The sequence below is a fragment of the Anopheles funestus genome, chromosome 3RL (assembly GCF_943734845.2).
Source record: "Anopheles funestus chromosome 3RL, idAnoFuneDA-416_04, whole genome shotgun sequence".
In the NCBI taxonomy this organism is placed as follows: Eukaryota; Metazoa; Arthropoda; class Insecta; order Diptera; family Culicidae; genus Anopheles; species Anopheles funestus.
In genome coordinates, this window is record NC_064599.1 from 21,484,216 (window position 1) to 21,510,344 (window position 26,129).

At 37.2% G+C, this 26,129-nt stretch overlaps 1 protein-coding gene across 1 annotated transcript in view; it reads left to right on the forward strand.

Moving 5' to 3' along the window:
• The first annotated feature begins 1,012 nt into the window (after window positions 1-1,012).
• LOC125771633 (uncharacterized) overlaps window positions 1,013-26,129 on the forward strand; it is a 32,667-nt gene continuing 7,550 nt past the window's right edge. Inside the window, exon 1 of the mRNA XM_049442437.1 lies at window positions 1,013-1,670. The gene's annotated coding sequence lies outside the window, so the exon portion shown is untranslated. The remainder of the gene's footprint in view (window positions 1,671-26,129) is intronic.

Here is a 26,129-nt window from a genome sequence, read left to right on the forward strand (position 1 = left end):
TGGTGCAAAAATGAAGAAAATTTTACATTTTCTCAAACAGGGTAAGGAACTTGGTTCCTCGAATAACCTCTGTCACAGACATCTGAGGGCATGGCTGTCCAATAAGAAAATGTAGCCATTGGTGCCATCTATCAACCACAGGTTAAAGTTTGGCGATTCGTTGAATACCGACCGAGTTATAGGCAAAATTTGGTGCAAAAATGAGGAAAATTTTCATTTCTTTTGAATTTTTTGATTTTTTTATTATTTTTCATTCTTTTTTTATTTCAAGCATTATTAGAGTGAAAAGAAACTCATTGCAACCCATTGGCATTAAAATAAAACAATTTAATTTTTTTTGCAAAATTTCCCAAAAAAATCGTAAGGGGTAAGCCTTATGAAATTTTCGAGTGGAAATTTTTTTTGAAATTTTTTTATGATTTGTTGTTCTTTTTTTAATTTAAAGCACTATTTAAGTGAAAAGAAACTTATTGCAACAAATTCCCATCAAAATATATCACATTTAAAATTTTTGCTACATTGCTCAAAAATGAGGAAAATTTTACATTTTCTCAAACAGGGTAAGGAACTTGGTTCCTCGAATAACTTCTGGCACAGACATCTGAGGGCATGGCCGTCCAAGAAGAAAATGTAGCCATTGGTGTCATCTACCGACCACAGGTTAAAGTTTGGTGATCCGTTGGATACCGACCGAGTTATAAACAAAACTTGGTGCAAAAATGAAGAAAATTTTTCATTTTCTCAAACAGGGTATGGAACTTGGTTCCTCGAATAATTTCTGGCACAGACATCTGAGGGCATGGCTGTCCAAGAAGAAAATGTAGCCGTTAGTGCCATCTATCGACCACAGGTTAAAGTTTGGCGATCCGTTGGATACCGACCGAGTTAGAGGCAAAACTTTGTGCGAAAATGAGTCTTATGAAATTTTTAAAATTTTATAATTTTTTAATCTTTATATATAAAATTCTCGTGTCGCGGTGTTAGTGTGCAAACTCCTCTGAAACGGCTCAAGTAGCCAATAGTATGAGTTCTTTTCTGTTTTTCCTACGGGAGTTATCAAGTAGGCGTAGCCATTTTTTTAACACGAATAATGTTAAAAACTTCTCAAAACAAAAAAGTTTTAACGAATAAATCAATCAAAGTAGGTACACATGACGATTTATTTGTGCAATTTTATTCATTCAAGCGTAAAGTGAGTGATAAATAATTAAAAAGCAAGTGTGTGAATAATTAAAAGATGCTATTTAGTGATTAGCGGCTAGGTGGTACATTCGGAATCGGCGCCTTACACGGAAGTACCAGGTATTAAATCCCAATCGTCAAGGAAAGCCAGAAATTTCTCCTGAAGTAGCAGAAAAGAAGAAGAAGAGCCACCAAATAAAGAAGAAAAATTGCTTTGATTGGGAATATGATTTGGATTAAGAATGGCAATAATTTAAGAATTTTCAAATAATCAACGATATTCTCTAATCGCCACTCTAATACTACCACACGAATCAAGATTGAACACTCAAAATGTTTGCTTTAATTACAAAAGGCATGTTTAAGGGCAAAGCTGGGTTTGACGGGTAACCTAGTTATAAATATCATCGTTCTAAGATACGTTTACGGGGACTTTTGTCCGACATTGAAAAACTAGCGTTTGTGGTCTTTGCCCGGAGTTCGATGAGGTAGTTATACTAGATCCAACAGATGGAACATTCACGACAGTTATACATATGCTACATTATAAATCTTCATGAAAACACCAAGTCTTTCTGGGTGCATAATGTTCGAATACATCCAAACAAACTCAGGTACGATCAGCAGTAATATTTATCCCGAGGGTCATGTTTTCGTCTAAGGTAAACAATTCTTCTACAGCAACTGTAGGGTAGTTAAGCGCATTTTGCGTAGAGGTAAATTTGTCAACCTTCTTCAACATATAAAAAGGGGACACAGCTGGATGGAACGACATCAGTCGCTAAAAGATATTCGTCACAGTAACGTGTGTGCATAAAACTAGCACGGCTATTCATCAGTTACTGGATCCTGTTCAAAACATCGAACAAAACATCGAGACTCAAGTCAACATGGCTTCTCATAACGACGGTACATCAAGAAAGTCAGCGAAGCTCCATGAAACAGAGGATACAACTCCGAGTTTCAGCATCGAAAACCTTTTACAACTGAAGCAGTCCAAACCCAGCCAGAATAGAGACATCGATGTGATAAGCAGTATGACAACAAACCGGAAGACTTCTACGTTGTCGGACAACTCGAGCTATTTAGAAAGTGACGACAGTTGCGACAGTGGACGCCTGCAGATCGCTTGGAGCGGCACCAACTCAACGAGCAACGACGCCCAATCAATGATGTTCTTCAGCAATTCACTTCGATCTCATCCGCTCAAACGATACAACGCACTAATATCGATGACAGATGCCAAAATTCCGTTTGTTTATCACAAGAGCATGGTACGACAATTCCCAACCATAGAACGCACCCCGGAACAAATGGAAATGCGTCGACGGAATACGGAAGCAGCACGAGTCAGCAGATCGAAGATGAAGATGGCGGAGCTTTTGATGCAGCAGGAAACGAATGAGCTGAGCACAGCGAATACAACCCACAAACAAATGATCGCATCACAGTTGGTGTATGCGAATACACTTTCCAAGCTGTTGGACATGCAACCGGTAGAGTTGAAATTTGTCGAACGAGTCGGCCGAAGGAATAGTATTAATGTTTAAAATCAAGCTTAGCTTGTATGTTCTGTTTCGAAAGTAATAATTTAAATCAAATAGAAAAGCTCTCAGTACATTATCTTTGTGTCATAACCGTTTTTTCTTGTTTGAAATAAAATGATAATTTCAAATGAAATACACAAACTATTCTGAACTGTTAGATGCCGAAAAAGGTTATATTCAATTACACAACATATGCCCTAAAGCAGATGTGTCAAACTCTATTCAGTCGCGGGCCGCATTTACACCGAATCATACCGACCGAGTTATAGGCAAAACTTGGTTAAAAAATGAGGAAAATTTTACATTTTCTCAAACAGGGTATGGAACTTGGTTCCTCGAATAACTTCCGACACAGACATCTGAGGGCATGGCTGTCCAAGAAGAAAATGTAGCCATTGGTGCCATCTATCAACCACAGGTTAAAGTTTGGTGATCCGTTGGATACCGACCGAATTATAGGCAAAACTTGGTGCAAAAATGAAGAAAATTTTACATTTTCTCAAACAGGGTATGGAACTTGGTTCCTCGAGTAACTTCTGGCACAGACATCTGAGGGCATGGCTGTCCAAGGAGGAAATGTAGCCATTAGTGCCATCTATCGACCACAGGTTAAAGATTGGCGATTCGTTGGATACCGACCGAGTTATAGGCAAAATTTGGTGCAAAAATGAGGAAAATTTTCATTTTTTTTTAAATTTTTTGATTTTTTTATTATTTTTCACTCTTTTTTTTATTTCAAGCATTATTAGAGTGAAAAGAAACTCATTGCAACCCATTAGCATTAAAATAAAACAATTTAATTTTTTTTGCAAAATTTCCCAAAAAAATCGTAAGGGGTAAGCCTTATGAAAATTTCGAGTGGAAAATTTTTTTGAAATTTTTTTCTGATTTTTTATTCTTTTTTTAATTTAAAGCACTATTTAAGTGAAAAGAAACTTATTGCAACAAATTCCCATCAAAATATATCACACTTAAAATTTTTGCTACATTGCTCAAAAATGAGGAAAATTTTACATTTTCTCAAACAGGGTAAGGAACTTGGTTCCTCGAATAACTTCTGGCACAGACATCTGAGGGCATGGCTGTCCAAGAAGAAAATGTAGTCATTGGTGCCATCTATCGACCACAGGTTAAAGATTGGCGATCCGTTGGATACCGACCGAGTTATAGGCAAAACTTGGTGAAAAAATGAAGAAAATTTTTCATTTTCTCAAACAGGATATGGAACTTGGTTCCTCGAATAACCTCTGGCACAGGCATCTGAGGGCATGGCTGTCCAAGAAGAAAATGTAGCCATTGGTGCCATCTATCGACCACAGGTTAAAGTTTGGCGATCGGTTGGATACCGACCGAGTTATAGGGAAAACTTGGTGCAAAAATGAAGAAAATTTTACATTTTCTCAAACAGGGTATGGAACTTGGTTCCTCGAGTAACTTCTGGCACAGACATCTGAGGGCATGGCTGTCCAAGGAGGAAATGTAGCCATTAGTGCCATCTATCGACCACAGGTTAAAGATTGGCGATTCGTTGGATACCGACCGAGTTATAGGCAAAATTTGGTGCAAAAATGAAGAAAATTTTCATTTTTTTTTAAATTTTTTGATTTTTTTATTATTTTTCACTCTTTTTTTTATTTCAAGCATTATTAGAGTGAAAAGAAACTCATTGCAACCCATTGGCATTAAAATAAAACAATTTAATTTTTTTTGCAAAATTTCTCAAAAAAATCGTAAGGGGTAAGCCTTATAAAATTTTCGAGTAGAAAATTTTTTGGAATATTTTTCTGATTTTTTATTCTTTTTTTAATTTAAAGCACTATTTAAGTGAAAAGAAACTTATTGCAACAAATTCCCATCAAAATATATCACATTTAAAATGTTTGCTACATTGCTCAAAAATGAGGAAAATTTTACATTTTCTCAAACAGGGTAAGGAACTTGGTTCCTCGAATAACTTCTGGCACAGACATCTAAGGGCATGGCTGTCCAAGAAGAAAATGTAGCCATTGGTGCCATCTATCGACCACAGGTTAAAGTTTGGCGATCGGTTGGATACCGACCGAGTTATAGGCAAAACTTGGTGCAAAAATGAAGAAAATTTTTCATTTTCTCAAACAGGGTATGGAACTTGGTTCCTCAAATAACCTCTGGCACAGACATCTGAGGGCATGGCCGTCCAAGAAGAAAATGTAGCCATTGGTGTCATCTATCGACCACAGGTTAAAGTTTGGCGATCCGTTGGATACCGACCGAGTTATAGGCAAAACTTGGTGCAAAAATGAGGAAAGTTTTCATTTTTTTTTTGAATTTTTTTGATTTTTTTATTATTTTTCACTCTTTTTTTTTATTTCAAGCATTATTAGAGTGAAAAGAAACTCATTGCAACCCATGGGCATTAAAATAAAACAATTTAATTTTTTTTGCAAAATTTCCCAAAAAAATCGTAAGGGGTAAGCCTTATGAAAATTTCGAGTGGAAAATTTTTTTGAAATTTTTTTCTGATTTTTTATTCTTTTTTTTAATTTAAAGCACTATTTAAGTGAAAAGAAACTTATTGCAACAAATTCCCATCAATATATATCACATTTAAAATTTTTGCTACATTGCTCATAAATGAGGAAAATTTTACATTTTCTCAAACAGGGTAAGGAACTTGGTTCCTCGAATAACTTCTGGCACAGACATCTAAGGGCATGGCTGTCCAAGAAGAAAATGTAGCCATTGGTGCCATCTATCGACCACAGGTTAAAGTTTGGCGATCGGTTGGATACCGACCGAGTTATAGGCAAAACTTGGTGCAAAAATGAAGAAAATTTTTCATTTTCTCAAACAGGGTATGGAACTTGGTTCCTCGAATAACCTCTGGCACAGGCATCTGAGGGCATGGCTGTCCAAGAAGAAAATGTAGCCATTGGTGCCATATATCGACCACAGGTTAAAGTTTGGCGATCCGTTGGATACCGACCGAGTTATAGGCAAAACTTGGTGCAAAAATGAGGAAAGTTTTCATTTTTTTTTTGAATTTTTTGATTTTTTTATTATTTTTCACTCTTTTTTTTTATTTCAAGCATTATTAGAGTGAAAAGAAACTCATTGCAACCCATAGGCATTAAAATAAAACAATTTAATTTTTTTTGCAAAATTTCCCAAAAAAATCGTAAGGGGTAAGCCTTATGAAAATTTCGAGTGGAAATTTTTTTTGACATTTTTTTCTGATTTTTTATTCTTTTTTTAATTTAAAGCACTATTTAAGTGAAAAGAAACTTATTGCAACAAATTCCCATCAAAATATATCACATTTAAAATTTTTGCTACATTGCTCAAAAATGAGGAAAATTTTACATTTTCTCAAACAGGGTAAGGAACTTGGTTCCTCGAATAACTTCTGGCACAGACATCTGAGGGCATGGCTGTCCAAGAAGAAAATGTAGACATTGGTGCCATATATCGACCACAGGTTAAAGATTGGCGATCCGTTGGATACCGACCGAGTTATAGGCAAAACTTGGTGCAAAAATGAAGAAAATTTTACATTTACTCAAACAGGGTATGGAACTTGGTTCCTCGAATAACTTCCGACACAGACATCTAAGGGCATGCCTGTCCAAGAAGAAAATGTAGCCATTGGTGCCATCTATCGACCACAGGTTAAAGTTTGGCGATCCGTTGGATACCGACCGAGTTATAGGCAAAACTTGGTGCAAAAATGAAGACAATTTTTCATTTTCTCAAACAGGGTATGGAACATGGTTCCTCGAATAACTTCCGACACAGACATCTGAGGGCATGGCCGTCCAAGAAGAAAATGTAGCCATTGGTGCCATATATCGACCACAGGTTAAAGTTTGGCGATCCGTTGGATACCGACCGAGTTATAGGCAAAACTTGGTGCAAAAATGAGGAAAGTTTTCATTTTTTTTTTAATTTTTTGATTTTTTTATTATTTTTCACTCTTTTTTTTTATTTCAAGCATTATTAGAGTGAAAAGAAACTCATTGCAACCCATGGGCATTAAAATAAAACAATTTAATTTTTTTTGCAAAATTTCCCAAAAAAATCGTAAGGGGTAAGCCTTATGAAAATTTCGAGTGGAAAATTTTTTTGAAATTTTTTTCTGATTTTTTATTCTTTTTTTTAATTTAAAGCACTATTTAAGTGAAAAGAAACTTATTGCAACAAATTCCCATCAATATATATCACATTTAAAATTTTTGCTACATTGCTCAAAAATGAGGAAAATTTTACATTTTCTCAAACAGGGTAAGGAACTTGGTTCCTCGAATAACTTCTGGCACAGACATCTAAGGGCATGGCTGTCCAAGAAGAAAATGTAGCCATTGGTGCCATCTATCGACCACAGGTTAAAGTTTGGCGATCGGTTGGATACCGACCGAGTTATAGGCAAAACTTGGTGCAAAAATGAAGAAAATTTTTCATTTTCTCAAACAGGGTATGGAACTTGGTTCCTCGAATAACCTCTGGCACAGGCATCTGAGGGCATGGCTGTCCAAGAAGAAAATGTAGCCATTGGTGCCATATATCGACCACAGGTTAAAGTTTGGCGATCCGTTGGATACCGACCGAGTTATAGGCAAAACTTGGTGCAAAAATGAGGAAAGTTTTCATTTTTTTTTTGAATTTTTTGATTTTTTTATTATTTTTCACTCTTTTTTTTTATTTCAAGCATTATTAGAGTGAAAAGAAACTCATTGCAACCCATGGGCATTAAAATAAAACAATTTAATTTTTTTTGCAAAATTTCCCAAAAAAATCGTAAGGGGTAAGCCTTATGAAAATTTCGAGTGGAAAATTTTTTTGAAATTTTTTTCTGATTTTTTATTCTTTTTTTTAATTTAAAGCACTATTTAAGTGAAAAGAAACTTATTGCAACAAATTCCCATCAATATATATCACATTTAAAATTTTTGCTACATTGCTCAAAAATGAGGAAAATTTTACATTTTCTCAAACAGGGTAAGGAACTTGGTTCCTCGAATAACTTCTGGCACAGACATCTAAGGGCATGGCTGTCCAAGAAGAAAATGTAGCCATTGGTGCCATATATCGACCACAGGTTAAAGTTTGGCGATCCGTTGGATACCGACCGAGTTATAGGCAAAACTTGGTGCAAAAATGAGGAAAGTTTTCATTTTTTTTTTAATTTTTTGATTTTTTTATTATTTTTCACTCTTTTTTTTTATTTCAAGCATTATTAAAGTGAAAAGAAACTCATTGCAACCCATTGGCATTAAAATAAAACAATTTAATTTTTTTTGCAAAATTTCCCAAAAAAATCGTAAGGGGTAAGCCTTATGAAAATTTCGAGTGGAAATTTTTTTTGACATTTTTTTCTGATTTTTTATTCTTTTTTTAATTTAAAGCACTATTTAAGTGAAAAGAAACTTATTGCAACAAATTCCCATCAAAATATATCACATTTAAAATTTTTGCTACATTGCTCAAAAATGAGGAAAATTTTACATTTTCTCAAACAGGGTAAGGAACTTGGTTCCTCGAATAACTTCTGGCACAGACATCTGAGGGCATGGCTGTCCAAGAAGAAAATGTAGCCATTGGTGCCATATATCGACCACAGGTTAAAGATTGGCGATCCGTTGGATACCGACCGAGTTATAGGCAAAACTTGGTGCAAAAATGAAGAAAATTTTACATTTACTCAAACAGGGTATGGAACTTGGTTCCTCGAATAACTTCCGACACAGACATCTAAGGGCATGCCTGTCCAAGAAGAAAATGTAGCCATTGGTGCCATCTATCGACCACAGGTTAAAGTTTGGCGATCCGTTGGATACCGACCGAGTTATAGGCAAAACTTGGTGCAAAAATGAAGACAATTTTTCATTTTCTCAAACAGGGTATGGAACATGGTTCCTCGAATAACTTCCGACACAGACATCTGAGGGCATGGCCGTCCAAGAAGAAAATGTAGCCATTGGTGCCATCTATCGACCACAGGTTAAAGTTTGGCGATCCGTTGGATACCGACCGAGTTATAGGCAAAACTTGGTGCAAAAATGAGGAAAGTTTTCATTTTTTTTTTAATTTTTTGATTTTTTTATTATTTTTCACTCTTTTTTTTTATTTCAAGCATTATTAGAGTGAAAAGAAACTCATTGCAACCCATGGGCATTAAAATAAAACAATTTAATTTTTTTTGCAAAATTTCCCAAAAAAATCGTAAGGGGTAAGCCTTATGAAAATTTCGAGTGGAAAATTTTTTTGAAATTTTTTTCTGATTTTTTATTCTTTTTTTTAATTTAAAGCACTATTTAAGTGAAAAGAAACTTATTGCAACAAATTCCCATCAATATATATCACATTTAAAATTTTTGCTACATTGCTCAAAAATGAGGAAAATTTTACATTTTCTCAAACAGGGTAAGGAACTTGGTTCCTCGAATAACTTCTGGCACAGACATCTAAGGGCATGGCTGTCCAAGAAGAAAATGTAGCCATTGGTGCCATCTATCGACCACAGGTTAAAGTTTGGCGATCGGTTGGATACCGACCGAGTTATAGGCAAAACTTGGTGCAAAAATGAAGAAAATTTTTCATTTTCTCAAACAGGGTATGGAACTTGGTTCCTCGAATAACCTCTGGCACAGGCATCTGAGGGCATGGCTGTCCAAGAAGAAAATGTAGCCATTGGTGCCATATATCGACCACAGGTTAAAGTTTGGCGATCCGTTGGATACCGACCGAGTTATAGGCAAAACTTGGTGCAAAAATGAGGAAAGTTTTCATTTTTTTTTTAATTTTTTGATTTTTTTATTATTTTTCACTCTTTTTTTTTATTTCAAGCATTATTAGAGTGAAAAGAAACTCATTGCAACCCATGGGCATTAAAATAAAACAATTTAATTTTTTTTGCAAAATTTCCCAAAAAAATCGTAAGGGGTAAGCCTTATGAAAATTTCGAGTGGAAATTTTTTTTGACATTTTTTTCTGATTTTTTATTCTTTTTTTAATTTAAAGCACTATTTAAGTGAAAAGAAACTTATTGCAACAAATTCCCATCAAAATATATCACATTTAAAATTTTTGCTACATTGCTCAAAAATGAGGAAAATTTTACATTTTCTCAAACAGGGTAAGGAACTTGGTTCCTCGAATAACTTCTGGCACAGACATCTGAGGGCATGGCTGTCCAAGAAGAAAATGTAGCCATTGGTGCCATATATCGACCACAGGTTAAAGATTGGCGATCCGTTGGATACCGACCGAGTTATAGGCAAAACTTGGTGCAAAAATGAAGAAAATTTTACATTTACTCAAACAGGGTATGGAACTTGGTTCCTCGAATAACTTCCGACACAGACATCTAAGGGCATGCCTGTCCAAGAAGAAAATGTAGCCATTGGTGCCATCTATCGACCACAGGTTAAAGTTTGGCGATCCGTTGGATACCGACCGAGTTATAGGCAAAACTTGGTGCAAAAATGAAGACAATTTTTCATTTTCTCAAACAGGGTATGGAACATGGTTCCTCGAATAACTTCCGACACAGACATCTGAGGGCATGGCCGTCCAAGAAGAAAATGTAGCCATTGGTGCCTCAGGTCCATTGGTGCCTCAGGCCATCGACCACAGGTTAAAGTTTGGCGATCCGTTGGATGCCGACCGAGTTATAGGCAAAACTTGGTGCAAAAATGAGGAAAGTTTTCATTTTTTTTTTTAATTTTTTGATTTTTTTATTATTTTTCACTCTTTTTTTTATTTCAAGCATTATTAGAGTGAAAAGAAACTCATTGCAACCCATTGGCATTAAAATAAAACAATTTAATTTTTTTTGCAAAATTTCCCAAAAAAATCGTAAGGGGTAAGCCTTATGAAATTTTCGAGTGGAAAATTTTTTTGAAATTTTTTTCTGATTTTTTATTCTTTTTTTAATTTAAAACACTATTTAAGTGAAAAGAAACTTATTGCAACAAATTCCCATCAAAATATATCACATTTTAAATTTTTGCTACATTGCTCAAAAATGAGGAAAGTTTTTCATTTTCTCAAACAGGGTAAGGAACTTGGTTCCTCGAATAACTTCTGGCACAGACATCTAAGGGCATGGCTGTCCAAGAAGAAAATGTAGCCATTGGTGCCATCTATCGACCACAGGTTAAAGTTTGGCGATCCGTTGGATACCGACCGAGTTATAGGCAAAACTTGGTGCAAAAATGAAGAAAATTTTTCATTTTCTCAAACAGGGTATGGAACTTGGTTCCTCGAATAACCTCTGGCACAGACATCTGAGGGCATGGCTGTCCAAGAAGAAAATGTAGCCATTGGTGCCATCTATCGACCACAGGTTAAAGATTGGCGATCCGTTGGATACCGACCGAGTTATAGGCAAAATTTGGTGCAAAAATGAGGAAAATTTTCATTTTTTTTGAATTTTTTGATTGTTTTTATTATTTTTCACTCTTTTTTTTATTTCAAGCATTATTAGAGTGAAAAGAAACTCATTGCAACCCATTGGCATTAAAATAAAACAATTTAATTTTTTTTGCAAAATTTCCCAAAAAAATCGTAAGGGGTAAGCCTTATGAAATTTTCGAGTGGAAAATATTTTTGAAATTTTTTTCTGATTTTTTATTCTCTTTTAAATTTAAAGCACTATTTAGGTGAAAAGAAACTTATTGCAACAAATTCCCATCAAAATATATCACATTTAAAATGTTTGCTACATTGCTCAAAAATGAGGAAAATTTTACATTTTCTCAAACAGGGTAAGGAACTTGGTTCCTCGAATAACTTCTGGCACAGACATCTAAGGGCATGGCTGTCCAAGAAGAAAATGTAGCCATTGGTGCCATCTATCGACCACAGGTTAAAGATTGGCGATCCGTTGGATACCGACCGAGTTATAGGCAAAACTTGGTGCAAAAATGAAGAAAATTTTACATTTACTCAAACAGGGTATGGAACTTGGTTCCTCGAATAACTTCCGACACAGACATCTAAGGGCATGGCTGTCCAAGAAGAAAATGTAGCCATTGGTGCCATCTATCGACCACAGGTTAAAGATTGGCGATCCGTTGGATACCGACCGAGTTATAGGCAAAACTTGGTGCAAAAATGAAGAAAATTTTTCTTTTTCTCAAACAGGGTATGGAACATGGTTCCTCGAATAACCTCTGGCACAGACATCTGAGGGCATGGCTGTTGAAGAAGAAAATGTAGCCATTGGTGCCATCTATCGACCACAGGTTAAAGATTGGCGATCCGTTGGATACCGACCGAGTTATAGGCAAAATTTGGTGCAAAAATGAGGAAAATTTTCATTTTTTTTTAATTTTTTGATTTTTTTTTATTATTTTTCACTCTTTTTTTTATTTCAAGCATTATTAGAGTGAAAAGAAACTCATTGCAACCCATTGGCATTAAAATAAAACAATTTAATTTTTTTTGCAAAATTTCCCAAAAAAATCGTAAGGGGTAAGCCTTATGAAATTTTCGAGTGGAAAATTTTTTTGAAATTTTTTTCTGATTTTTTATTCTTTTTTTAATTTAAAGCACTATTTAAGTAAAAAGAAACTTATTGCAACAAATTCCCATCAAAATATATCACATTTAAAATGTTTGCTACATTGCTCAAAAATGAGGAAAATTTTACATTTTCTCAAACAGGGTAAGGGACTTGGTTCCTCGAATAACTTCTGGCACAGACATCTAAGGGCATGGCTGTCCAAGAAGAAAATGTAGCCATTGGTGCCATCTATCGACCACAGGTTAAAGATTGGCGATCCGTTGGATACCGACCGAGTTATAGGCAAAACTTGGTGCAAAAATGAAGAAAATTTTACATTTACTCAAACAGGGTATGGAACTTGGTTCCTCGAATAACTTCCGACACAGACATCTAAGGGCATGCCTGTCCAAGAAGAAAATGTAGCCATTGGTGCCATCTATCGACCACAGGTTAAAGTTTGGCGATCCGTTGGATACCGACCGAGTTATAGGCAAAACTTGGTGCAAACATGAAGACAATTTTACATTTTCTCAAACAGGGTATGGAACATGGTTCCTCGAATAACCTCTGGCACAGACATCTGAGGGCATGGCTGTCCAAGAAGAAAATGTAGCCATTGGTGCCATCTATCGACCACAGGTTAAAGATTGGCGATCCGTTGGATACCGACCGAGTTATAGGCAAAATTTGGTGCAAAAATGAGGAAAATTTTCATTTTTTTTTTAATTTTTTGATTGTTTTTATTATTTTTCACTCTTTCTTTTATTTCAAGCATTATTAGAGTGAAAAGAAACTCATTGCAACCCATTGGCATTAAAATAAAACAATTTAATTTTTTTTGCAAAATTTCCCAAAAAAATCGTAAGGGGTAAGCCTTATGAAATTTTCGAGTGGAAAATATTTTTGAAATTTTTTTCTGATTTTTTATTCTTTTTTTAATTTAAAGCACTATTTAAGTAAAAAGAAACTTATTGCAACAAATTCCCATCAAAATATATCACATTTAAAATGTTTGCTACATTGCTCAAAAATGAGGAAAATTTTACATTTTCTCAAACAGGGTAAGGAACTTGGTTCCTCGAATAACTTCTGGCACAGACATCTAAGGGCATGGCTGTCCAAGAAGAAAATGTAGCCATTGGTGCCATCTATCGACCACAGGTTAAAGTTTGGCGATCGGTTGGATACCGACCGAGTTATAGGCAAAACTTGGTGCAAAAATGAAGAAAATTTTTCATTTTCTCAAACAGGGTATGGAACTTGGTTCCTCGAATAACTTCTGGCACAGACATCTAAGGGCATGGCTGTCCAAGAAGAAAATGTAGCCATTGGTGCCATCTATCGACCACAGGTTAAAGATTGGCGATCCGTGGGATACCGACCGAGTTATAGGCAAAATTTGGTGCAAAAATGAGGAAAATTTTTCATTTTCTCAAACAGGGTATGGAACTTGGTTCCTCGAATAACCTCTGGCACAGACATCTGAGGGCATGGCTGTCCAAGAAGAAAATGTAGCCATTGGTGCCATCTATCGACCACCGATTAAAGATTGGCGATCTGTTTTATACCGACCGAATTATAGGCAAAATTTGGTGCAAAAATGAGGAAAATTTTCATTTTTTTTTTATTTTTTGATTTTTTTATTATTTTTCACTCTTTTTTTTTATTTCAAGCATTATTAGAGTGAAAAGAAACTCATTGCAACCCATTGGCATTAAAATAAAACAATTTAATTTTTTTTACAAAATTTCCCAAAAAAATCGTAAGGGGTAAGCCTTATGGATACACCCGGGAAGGCGTACGAGCGAGTATTGCTGAACCGCCTGAACGACCATATCGAGATGCCGACAGAGCCGCTGCTCTCGGAACACCAATTCGGCTTTCGACGTGGTCGGTCAACGCTTCAGGCGGTTGGGCTGGTGACGGAAGCCGCCAGATTGGCGATGAGTTTTAAACGGACGAACCGACGAGACAAGCGCTGCTTGCTCGTTGCCGCCCTGGACGTCCGCAACGCTTTTAATTCCGCCAACTGGCAGGACATCGCACAGGCGCTGCAGGATAAAGGAGTTCCCTCAGGACTGCGCAATATCCTGAAGGAGTACTTCTCGGACCGTGAGCTCACGTACGACACCAGCTCCGGTACGGTGACACGTCGAGTAACGGCAGGAGTTCCACAGGGGTCCATCCTGGGCCCCACCTTGTGGAACATATTGTACGACAGCGTGTTACGAGTGCAGCTGCCGGAAGGTGCATCCGTCATCGGCTTCGCCGATGACCTAGCAGTACTCGCTCAGGGGTGTACAACGGAGGAGGCGGCAGGTGTAGCGGAGGAGGCCGTAGCAGTGATCGCCGCTTGGATGGAGCAACATCAGTTGCAGCTGGCCCCGGAGAAGACCGAGATCGTCCTCATCTCGAGTCTGCGCCGGGGACATCCGGAAGTGCCAGTACTCATCGACGGTGTGGAAGTTCGCCCGAAGCCGGCGATTCGCTACCTCGGGGTCATGCTTGACGACCACCTATCGTGGAAGCCACATGTGGAAAAAGCCACCGCCAAGGCACTCCGTGTGGTGAAGCTGGCCACCAGAGTGATGCACAATCACGCCGGACCGAGGATGGCTAAACGTCGGCTGCTAGCAGCAGTAGCGGACTCGGTGGTGAAGTACGCGGCACCCATCTGGGCGGAAGCGGTCAGGCTCCAGTGGTGTAGGAAGAAACTGCAGCAGCTGCAACGGCCTCTGTCGAAAGGTGTTGCCAGAACCTTCCGTACTGTGGCGTACGACACGGCGGTGGTGCTGGCGGGACTGATTCCGCTACACCTACAGGTGAAGGAGATAGCGCGGCGGTACGAGAGACACCAGCAGGCGCTACAGAGAGGCGTCCTCATCGATAAGGACGCCATCAAGAGGTTGGAGCGATCGGCAACCATCGCGCAGTGGCAGACATCGTGGGACCAGGATGCCGCTCATCCGGAGGCGAGCAGGTTCAGACGATGGGCTCACCGCGTGCTACCGGACATCGCCGGCTGGGTAGGTAGGAAACATGGCGAGATGGATTTCTTCCTTAGCCAGGTGCTCTCCGGACATGGCTTTTTCCGGGAGTACTTGCACGCTATGGGATTCACCTCTGCCCCTACCTGCCCCTTCTGCGCCGACGACACCGTGGAGTCGGCAGAGCACGTGGTGTTCCACTGTCCGAGGTTCGCTGATGTACGCACACAGCTTCTGACGAACGCGGAAGGCGTTGTCATCACCCCGGAGGAGCTGGAGCGTGTCCTGCTGTCGAGCCCGGAGGCTTGGCAGAGTACGGCGAAGGCAGCAAAGCGGATCTGCAGCTTCCTGCAGCAACGGTGGCTGGAGCAGCAGGTTGCCGAAAACGCGGCAATCACGGGCGAGATCATATCCGCCAATGAGCTGGCGGAACGCATTCGGCGGCAGGCCCGCAATGCTGCCAGAAACGCCGGCCAACGACGAAGACGCCGAGAACGACAGCAGCAGGTGGTACCAGCAGCCGACGAGGACGGAGGGCAACATCGTCCAGCTAGCAGGCAGCCGGAGAGCCATCCTCCCAATCGGCCCGTACGAGACCCGCCATCGGCCGAAGAACTGCTTCGTCGTCGGCAGAGGCGGAATCTTCGGCAACAAGAGTTCCGCGCCCGACTACGCCCCGGTACACTGTCACCACCACGTCCGGGCCAAACGAGGAGGAGCCGAGTACCGCCGACGGAGGAAGAGCTAGCCGAACGACGGGAAAGCCCGACGTTGAGGCAGCCATCTCAACCATGAATACGTCCACGCGCTGATCGATGATTAGGAGGGGTGAAAGCCGTTATAGACGGCTTAGGAGGAAAGTGGGGCTATTGACCGGGAGAGACCGGCATTCACCGTAGCCGTCTCCGTTCTGCGTGGCAGTAGAACCTGCATTTGTGTGTGTAAATGTTTTCGTATAATTAGGCGCCAGGGCAAACAGCGGCAAGCCCGCATCGTAAAATGCCAGAAGTTTTGTGTTGTATTGTGTACTTGTAAAAATGTTACGTCAATACAAAAGACAGGGGGGGCGCGTGCCCTTACGGAATGTAGCAGGGACGCGAATGCTGCCGGTGGCTACGCCTTCGCCGGGAAGGCTGCCGGTAATGGAGATATTTGTTTATTGTAAATTTGCGTATTGTACTTGCGTGTTTTATGTTTCGTTGCGTAAACTTTATGTATTACCGCGGCAATTTATGTAAATTTACGTCTCAATAAACAAAAATGCATTCAAAAAAAAAAAGGGGTAAGCCTTATGAAAATTTCGAGTGGAAAATTTTTTTGAATTTTTTTCTGATTTTTTATTCTTTTTTTAATTTAAAGCACTATTTAAGTAAAAAGAAACTTATTGCAACAAATTCCCATCAAAATATATCACATTTAAAATTTTTGCTACATTGCTCAAAAATGAGGAAAATTTTTCATTTTCTCAAACAGGGTATGGAACTTGATTCCTCGAATAACTTCTGGCACAGACATCTAAGGGCATGGCTGTCCAAGAAGAAAATGTAGCCATTGGTGCCATCTATCGACCACAGGTTAAAGTTTGGCGATCCGTTGGATACCGACCGAGTTATAGGCAAAACTTGGTACAAAAATGAGGAAAATTTTACATTTTCTCAAACAGGATATGGAACTTGGTTCCTCGAATAACTTCTGGCACAGACATCTGAGGGCATGGCTGTCCAAGAAGAAAATGTAGCCATTGGTGCCATCTATCGACCACAGGTTAAAGATTGGCGATCCGTTGGATACCGACCGAGTTATAGGCAAAATTTGGTGCAAAAATGAGGAAAATTTTCATTTTTTTTTTTAATTTTTTGATTTTTTTTTATTATTTTTCACTCTTTCTTTTATTTCAAGCATTATTAGAGTGAAAAGAAACTCATTGCAACCCATTGGCATTAAAATAAAACAATTTAATTTTTTTTGCAAAATTTCCCAAAAAAATCGTAAGGGGTAAGCCTTATGAAATTTTCGAGTGGAAAATATTTTTGAAATTTTTTTCTGATTTTTTATTCTTTTTTTAATTTAAAGCACTATTTAAGTGAAAAGAAACTTATTGCAACAAATTCCCATCAAAATATATCACATTTAAAATGTTTGCTACATTGCTCAAAAATGAGGAAAATTTTACATTTTCTCAAACAGGGTAAGGAACTTGGTTCCTCGAATAACTTCTGGCACAGACATCTAAGGGCATGGCTGTCCAAGAAGAAAATGTAGCCATTGGTGCCATCTATCGACCACAGATTGATTGGCGATCCGTTGGATACCGACCGAGTTATAGGCAAAACTTGGTGCAAAAATGAAGAAAATTTTACATTTACTCAAACAGGGTATGGAACTTGGTTCCTTGAATAACTTCCGACACAGACATCTAAGGGCATGGCTGTCCAAGAAGAAAATGTAGCCATTGGTGCCATCTATCGACCACAGGTTAAAGTTTGGCGATCCGTTGGATACCGACCGAGTTATAGGCAAAACTTGGTGCAAAAATGAAGAAAATTTTTCATTTTCTCAAACAGGGTATGGAACATGGTTCCTCGAATAACCTCTGGCACAGACATCTGAGGGCATGGCTGTCCAAGAAGAAAATGTAGCCATTGGTGCCATCTATCGACCACAGGTTAAAGATTGGCGATCCGTTGGATACCGACCGAGTTATAGGCAAAACTTGGTGCAAAAATGAAGAAAATTTTTCATTTTCTCAAACAGGGTATGGAACTTGGTTCCTCGAATAACTTCCGACACAGACATCTAAGGGCATGGCTGTTCAAGAAGAAAATGTAGCCATTGGTGCCATCTATCGACCACAGGTTAAAGATTGGCGATCCGTTGGATACCGACCGAGTTATAGGCAAAATTTGGTGCAAAAATGAGGAAAATTTTCATTTTTTTTTAATTTTTTGATTTTTTTAATATTTTTCACTCTTTCTTTTATTTCAAGCATTGGGGTCTATGATACCTTCCACTAGTTTTTTTATATGGACTTTGACGTTTGGCGGCTTATTTGCTGCATGTTTTCCATACAAACCGCTCAGCAAAATAAGCCTGCGTATTTCAGATTAGAAAATTTTTCTAATGTTAGTTTCGATCAGCTGCTCGACAAATGTCAAAACAAGGCATTTTTCTAGCAGGTCTGAAACAGGTTAGGCCATATTTGATTCGGGTGAATGTTGATTGAATTAGGATTTAAAACAACAATGAAATTACATGAGTTTAATTATGTTCAGCTTTTTATGAAAAATAATACAAATTTTTACTTGTGCTATGCCTTTATTTCGAACTACATTTCGACGCTGTAATTCCAGTTTCGTCAAAATGCGGTTCTACAAAACTGCAGCCTAATGTAAATCTTTATGTCAAAATGCTAGGTCCTTGAGGAATCCTTGCATGATGATATTACGTGTCAACAATTTTCCGCTCGATTCTGCTCGATGTTTTGACAGATCCGGGCTAAAAATTTTAGCTTTCTAACTTAAGGTATCAAAGACCCCATTATTAGAGTGAAAAGAAACTCATTGCAACCCATTGGCATTAAAATAAAACAATTTAATTTTTTTTGCAAAATTTCCCAAAAAAATCGTAAGGGGTAAGCCTTATGAAATTTTCGAGTGGAAAATATTTTTGAAATTTTTTTCTGATTTTTTATTCTTTTTTTAATTTAAAGCACTATTTAAGTGAAAAGAAACTTATTGCAACAAATTCCCATCAAAATATATCACATTTAAAATTTTTGCTACATTGCTCAAAAATGAGTAAAATTTTACATTTTCTCAAACAGGGTAAGGAACTTGGTTCCTCGAATAACTTCTGGCACAGACATCTAAGGGCATGGCTGTCCAAGAAGAAAATGTAGCCATTGGTGCCATCTATCGACCACAGGTTAAAGTTTGGCGATCGGTTGGAAACCGACCGAGTTATAGGCAAAACTTGGTGCAAAAATGAAGAAAATTTTTCATTTTCTCAAACAGGGTATGGAACTTGGTTCCTCGAATAACTTCTGGCACAGACATCTAAGGGCATGGCTGTCCAAGAAGAAAATGTAGCCATTGGTGCCATCTATCGACCACAGGTTAAAGTTTGGCGATCCGTTGGATACCGACCGAGCTATAGGCAAAATTTGGTGCAAAAATGAGGAAAATTTTTCATTTTCTCAAACAGGGTATGGAACTTGGTTCCTCGAATAACCTCTGGCACAGACATCTGAGGGCATGGCTGTCCAAGAAGAAAATGTAGCCATTGGTGCCATCTATCGACCACAGATTAAAGATTGGCGATCTGTTTTATACCGACCGAATTATAGGCAAAATTTGGTGCAAAAATGAGGAAAGTTTTCATTTTTTTTTTTAATTTTTTGATTTTTTTATTATTTTTCACTCTTTTTTTTATTTCAAGCATTATTAGAGTGAAAAGAAACTCATTGCAACCCATTGGCATTAAAATAAAACAATTTAATTTTTTTTTACAAAATTTCCCAAAAAAATCGTAAGGGGTAAGCCTTATGAAAATTTCGAGTGGAAAATTTTTTTGAAATTTTTTTCTGATTTTTTATTCTTTTTTTAATTTAAAGCACTATTTAAGTGAAAAGAAACTTATTGCAACAAATTCCCATCAAAATATATCACATTTAAAATGTTTGCTACATTGCTCAAAAATGAGGAAAATTTTACATTTTCTCAAACAGGGTAAGGAACTTGGTTCCTCGAATAACTTCTGGCACAGACATCTAAGGGCATGGCTGTCCAAGAAGAAAATGTAGCCATTGGTGCCATCTATCGACCACAGGTTAAAGATTGGCGATCCGTTGGATACCGACCGAGTTATAGGCAAAACTTGGTGCAAAAATGAAGAAAATTTTACATTTACTCAAACAGGGTATGGAACTTGGTTCCTCGAATAACTTCCGACACAGACATCTAAGGGCATGGCTGTCCAAGAAGAAAATGTAGCCATTGGTGCCATCTATCGACCACAGGTTAAAGTTTGGCGATCCGTTGGATACCGACCGAGTTATAGGCAAAACTTGGTGCAAAAATGAAGAAAATTTTTCATTTTCTCAAACAGGGTATGGAACATGGTTCCTCGAATAACCTCTGGCACAGACATCTGAGGGCATGGCTGTCCAAGAAGAAAATGTAGCCATTGGTGCCATCTATCGACCACAGGTTAAAGATTGGCGATCCGTTGGATACCGACCGAGTTATAGGCAAAATTTGGTGCAAAAATGAGGAAAGTTTTCATTTTTTTTTTAATTTTTTGATTTTTTTTATTATTTTTTACTCTTTCTTTTATTTCAAGCATTATTAGAGTGAAAAGAAACTCATTGCAACCCATTGGCATTAAAATAAAACAATTTATTTTTTTTTTGCAAAATTTCCCAAAAAAATCGTAAGGGGTAAGCCTTATGAAATTTTCGAGTGGAAAATATTTTTGAAATTTTTTTCTGATTTTTTATTCTTTTTTTAATTTAAAGCACTATTTAAGTAAAAAGAAACTTATTGCAACAAATTCCCATCAAAATATATCACATTTAAAATTTTTGCTACATTGCTCAAAAATGAGGAAAATTTTACATTTTCTCAAACAGGGTAAGGAACTTGGTTCCTCGAATAACTTCTGGCACAGACATCTAAGGGCATGGCTGTCCAAGAAGAAAATGTAGTCATTGGTGCCATCTATCGACCACAGGTTAAAGATTGGCGATCCGTTGGATACCGACCGAGTTATAGGCAAAACTTGGTGCAAAAATGAAGAAAATTTTACATTTACTCAAACAGGGTATGGAACTTGGTTCCTCGAATAACTTCCGACACAGACATCTAAGGGCATGGCTGTCCAAGAAGAAAATGTAGCCATTGGTGCCATCTATCGACCACAGGTTAAAGTTTGGCGATCCGTTGGATACCGACCGAGTTATAGGCAAAACTTGGTGCAAAAATGAAGAAAATTTTTCATTTTCTCAAACAGGGTATGGATCTTGGTTCCTCGAATAACCTCTGGCACAGACATCTGAGGGCATGGCTGTCCAAGAAGAAAATGTAGCCATTGGTGCCATCTATCGACCACAGGTTAAAGATTGGCGATCCGTTGGATACCGACCGAGTTATAGGCAAATTTTGGTGCAAAAATGAGGAAAATTTTCATTTTTTTTTAATTTTTTGATTTTTTTAATATTTTTCACTCTTTCTTTTATTTCAAGCATTATTAGAGTGAAAAGAAACTCATTGCAACCCATTGGCATTAAAATAAAACAATTTAATTTTTTTTGCAAAATTTCCCAAAAAAATCGTAAGGGGTAGTAAGCCTTATGAAATTTTCGAGTGGAAAATTTTTTTGAAATTTTTTTCTGATTTTTTATTCTTTTTTTAATTTAAAGCACTATTTAAGTGAAAAGAAACTTATTGCAACAAATTCCCATCAAAATATATCACATTTAAAATGTTTGCTACATTGCTCAAAAATGAGGAAAATTTTACATTTTCTCAAACAGGGTATGGAACTTGATTCCTCGAATAACTTCTGGCACAGACATCTAAGGGCATGACTGTCCAAGAAGAAAATGTAGCCATTGGTGCCATCTATCGACCACAGGTTAAAGTTTGGCGATCCGTTGGATACCGACCGAGTTATAGGCAAAACTTGGTGCAAAAATGAAGAAAATTTTTCATTTTCTCAAACAGGGTATGGATCTTGGTTCCTCGAATAACCTCTGGCACAGACATCTGAGGGCATGGCTGTCCAAGAAGAAAATGTAGCCATTGGTGCCATCTATCGACCACAGGTTAAAGATTGGCGATCCGTTGGATACCGACCGAGTTATAGGCAAATTTTGGTGCAAAAATGAGGAAAATTTTCATTTTTTTTTAATTTTTTGATTTTTTTAATATTTTTCACTCTTTCTTTTATTTCAAGCATTATTAGAGTGAAAAGAAACTCATTGCAACCCATTGGCATTAAAATAAAACAATTTAATTTTTTTTGCAAAATTTCCCAAAAAAATCGTAAGGGGTAGTAGTGCCTTATGAAAATTTCGAGTGGAAAATTTTTTTGAAATTTTTTTCTGATTTTTTATTCTTTTTTTAATTTAAAGCACTATTTAAGTGAAAAGAAACTTATTGCAACAAATTCCCATCAAAATATATCACATTTAAAATTTTTGCTACATTGCTCAAAAATGAGTAAAATTTTACATTTTCTCAAACAGTGTAAGGAACTTGGTTCCTCGAATAACTTCTGGCACAGACATCTGAGGGCATGGCTGTCCAAGAAGAAAATGTAGCCATTGGTGCCATCTATCGACCACAGGTTAAAGTTTGGCGATCCGTTGGATACCGACCGAGTTATAGGCAAAACTTGGTGCAAAAATGAAGAAAATTTTTCATTTTCTCAAACAGGGTATGGAACTTGGTTCCTCGAATAACCTCTGGCACAGACATCTGAGGGCATGGCTGTCCAAGAAGAAAATGTAGCCATTGGTGCCATCTATCGACCACAGGTTAAAGATTGGCGATCCGTTGGATACCGACCGAGTTATAGGCAAAATTTGGTGCAAAAATGAAGAAAATTTTCATTTTTTTTTAATTTTTTGATTTTTTTATTATTTTTCATTCTTTCTTTTATTTCAAGCATTATTAGAGTGAAAAGAAACTCATTGCAACCCATTGGCATTAAAATAAAACAATTTATTTTTTTTTTTGCAAAATTTCAAAAAAAATCGTAAGGGGTAATGAAATGTAATGAAATGCCTTATGAAATTTTCGAGTGGAAAATTTTTTTGAAATTTTTTTCTGATTTTTTATTCTTTTTTTAATTTAAAGCACTATTTAAGTGAAAAGGAACTTATTGCAACAAATTCCCATCAAAATATATCACATTTAAAATTTTTGCTACATTGCTCAAAAATGTGGAAAATTTTACATTTTCTCAAACAGGGTATGGAACCTGGTTCCTCGAATAACTTCTGGCACAGACATCTGAGGGCATGGCTGTCCAAGAAGAAAATGTAGCCATTGGTGCCATCTATCGACCACAGGTTAAAGTTTGGCGATCCGTTGGATACCGACCGAGTTATAGGCAAAATTTGGTGCAAAAATGAAGAAAATTTTCATTTTCTCAAACAGGGTATGGAACTTGGTTCCTCGAATAACTTCTGGCACAGACATCTGAGGGCATGGCTGTCCAAGAAGAAAATGTAGCCATTGGTGCCATATATCGACCACAGGTTAAAGATTTTCGGTCCGTTGGATACCGACCGAGTTATAGGCAAAATTTGGTGCAAAAATGAAGAAAATTTTCATTTTTTTTTTGAATTTTTTGATTGTTTTTATTATTTTTCACTCTTTTTTTTATTTCAAGCATTATTAGAGTGAAAAGAAACTCATTGCAACCCATTGGCATTAAAATAAAACAATTTAATTTTTTTTGCAAAATTTCCCAAAAAATCGTAAGGGGTAGTAAGCCTTATGAAATTTTCGAGTGGAAAATTTTTTTGAAATTTTTTTCTGATTTTTTATTCTTTTTTTAATTTAAAGCACTGTTTAAGTGAAAAGAAACTTATTGCAACAAATTCCCATCAAAATATATCACATTTAAAATTTTTGCTACATTGCTCAAAAATGTGGAAAATTTTACATTTTCTCAAACAGGGTATGGAACCTGGTTCCTCGAATAACTTCTGGCACAGACATCTGAGGGCATGGCTGTCCAAGAAGAAAATGTAGCCATTGGTGCCATCTATCGACCACAGGTTAAAGTTTGGCGATCCGTTGGATACCGACCGAGTTATTGGCAAAACTTGGTGCAAAAATGAAGAAAATTTTTCATTTTCTCAAACAGGGTATGGAACTTGGTTCCTCGAATAACTTCTGGCACAGACATCTGAGGGCATGGCTGTCCAAGAAGAAAATGTAGCCATTGGTGCCATCTATCGACCACAGGTTAAAGTTTGGCGATCCGTTGGATACCGACCGAGTTATAGGCAAAACTTGGTACAAAAATGAGGAAAATTTTACATTTTCTCAAACAGGATATGGAACTTGGTTCCTCGAATAACTTCTGGCACAGACATCTGAGGGCATGGCTGTCCAAGAAGAAAATGTAGCCATTGGTGCCATCTATCGACCACAGGTTAAAGATTGGCGATCCGTTGGATACCGACCGAGTTATAGGCAAAATTTGGTGCAAAAATGAGGAAAATTTTCATTTTTTTTTTAATTTTTTGATTTTTTTATTATTTTTCACTCTTTTTTTTATTTCAAGCATTATTAAAGTGAAAAGAAACTCATTGCAACCCATTGGCATTAAAATAAAACAATTTAATTTTTTTTGCAAAATTTCCCAAAATAATCGTAAGGGGTAAGCCTTATGAAATTTTCGAGTGGAACATTTTTTTGAAATTTTTTTCTGATTTTTTATTCTTTTTTTTAATTTAAAGCACTATTTTACTGAAAAGAAACTTATTGCAACAAATTCCCATCAAAATATATCACATTTAAAATTTTTGCTACATTGCTCAAAAATGAGGAAAATTTTCCATTTTCTCAAACAGGGTATGGAACTTGGTTCCTCGAATAACTTCTGGCACAGACATCTAAGGGCATGGTTGTCCAAGAAGAAAATGTAGCCATTGGTGCCATCTATCGACCACAAGTTAAAGATTGGCGATCCGTTGGATACCGACCGAGTTATAGGCAAAATTTGGTGCAAAAATGAAGAAAATTTTTCATTTTCTCAAACAGGGTATGGAACTTGGTTCCTCGAATAATTTCTGGCACAGACATCTGAGGGCATGGCTGTCCAAGAAGAAAATGTAGCCATTAGTGCCATCTATCGACCACAGGTTAAAGTTTGGCGATCCGTTGGATACCGACCGAGTTAGAGGCAAAACTTTGTGCGAAAATGAGTCTTATGAAATTTTTAAAATTTTATAATTTTTTAATCTTTATATATAAAATTCTCGTGTCGCGGTGTTAGTGTGCAAACTCCTCTGAAACGGCTCAACTAGCCAATAGTATGAGTTCTTTTCTGTTTTTCCTACGGGAGTTATCAAGTAGGCGTAGCCATTTTTTTAACACGAATAATGTTGAAAACTTCTCAAAACAAAAAAGTTTTAACGAATAAATCAATCAAAGTAGGTACACATGACGATTTATTTGTGCAATTTTATTCATTAAAGCGTAAAGTGAGTGATAAATAATTAAAAAGCAAGTGTGTGAATAATTAAAAGATGCTATTTAGTGATTATCGGCTAGGTGGTACATTCGGAATCGGCGCCTTACACGGAAGTACCAGGTATTAAATCCCAATCGTCAAGGAAAGCCAGAAATTTCTCCTGAAGTAGCAGAAAAGAAGAAGAAGAGCCACCAAATAAAGAAGAAAAATTGCTTTGATTTGGAATATCATTTGGATTAAGAATGGCCATAATTTAAGAATTTTCAAATAATCAACGATATTGTCTAATCGCCACTCTAATACTACCACACGAATCAAGATTGAACACTCAAAATGTTTGCTTTAATTACAAAAGGCATGTTTAAGGGCAAAGCTGGGTTTGCCGGGTAAGCTAGTTATAAATATCATCGTTCTAAGATACATACAGGTGAACTTCTGTCCGACATTGAAAAACTACCGTTTGTGGTCTTTGCCCGGAGTTCGATGAGGTAGTTAGACTAGGTAGTCCGACAGATGGAACATTCACGACAGTTATACATATGCTACATTATAAATCTTCATGAAAACACCAAGTCTTTCTGGGTGCATAATGTTCGAATACTTCCAAACAAACTCAGGTACGATCAGCAGTAATATTTATCCCGAGGGTCATGTTTTCGTCTAAGGTAAACAATCCTTCTACGGCAACTGTAGGGTAGTTAAGCACATTTTGCG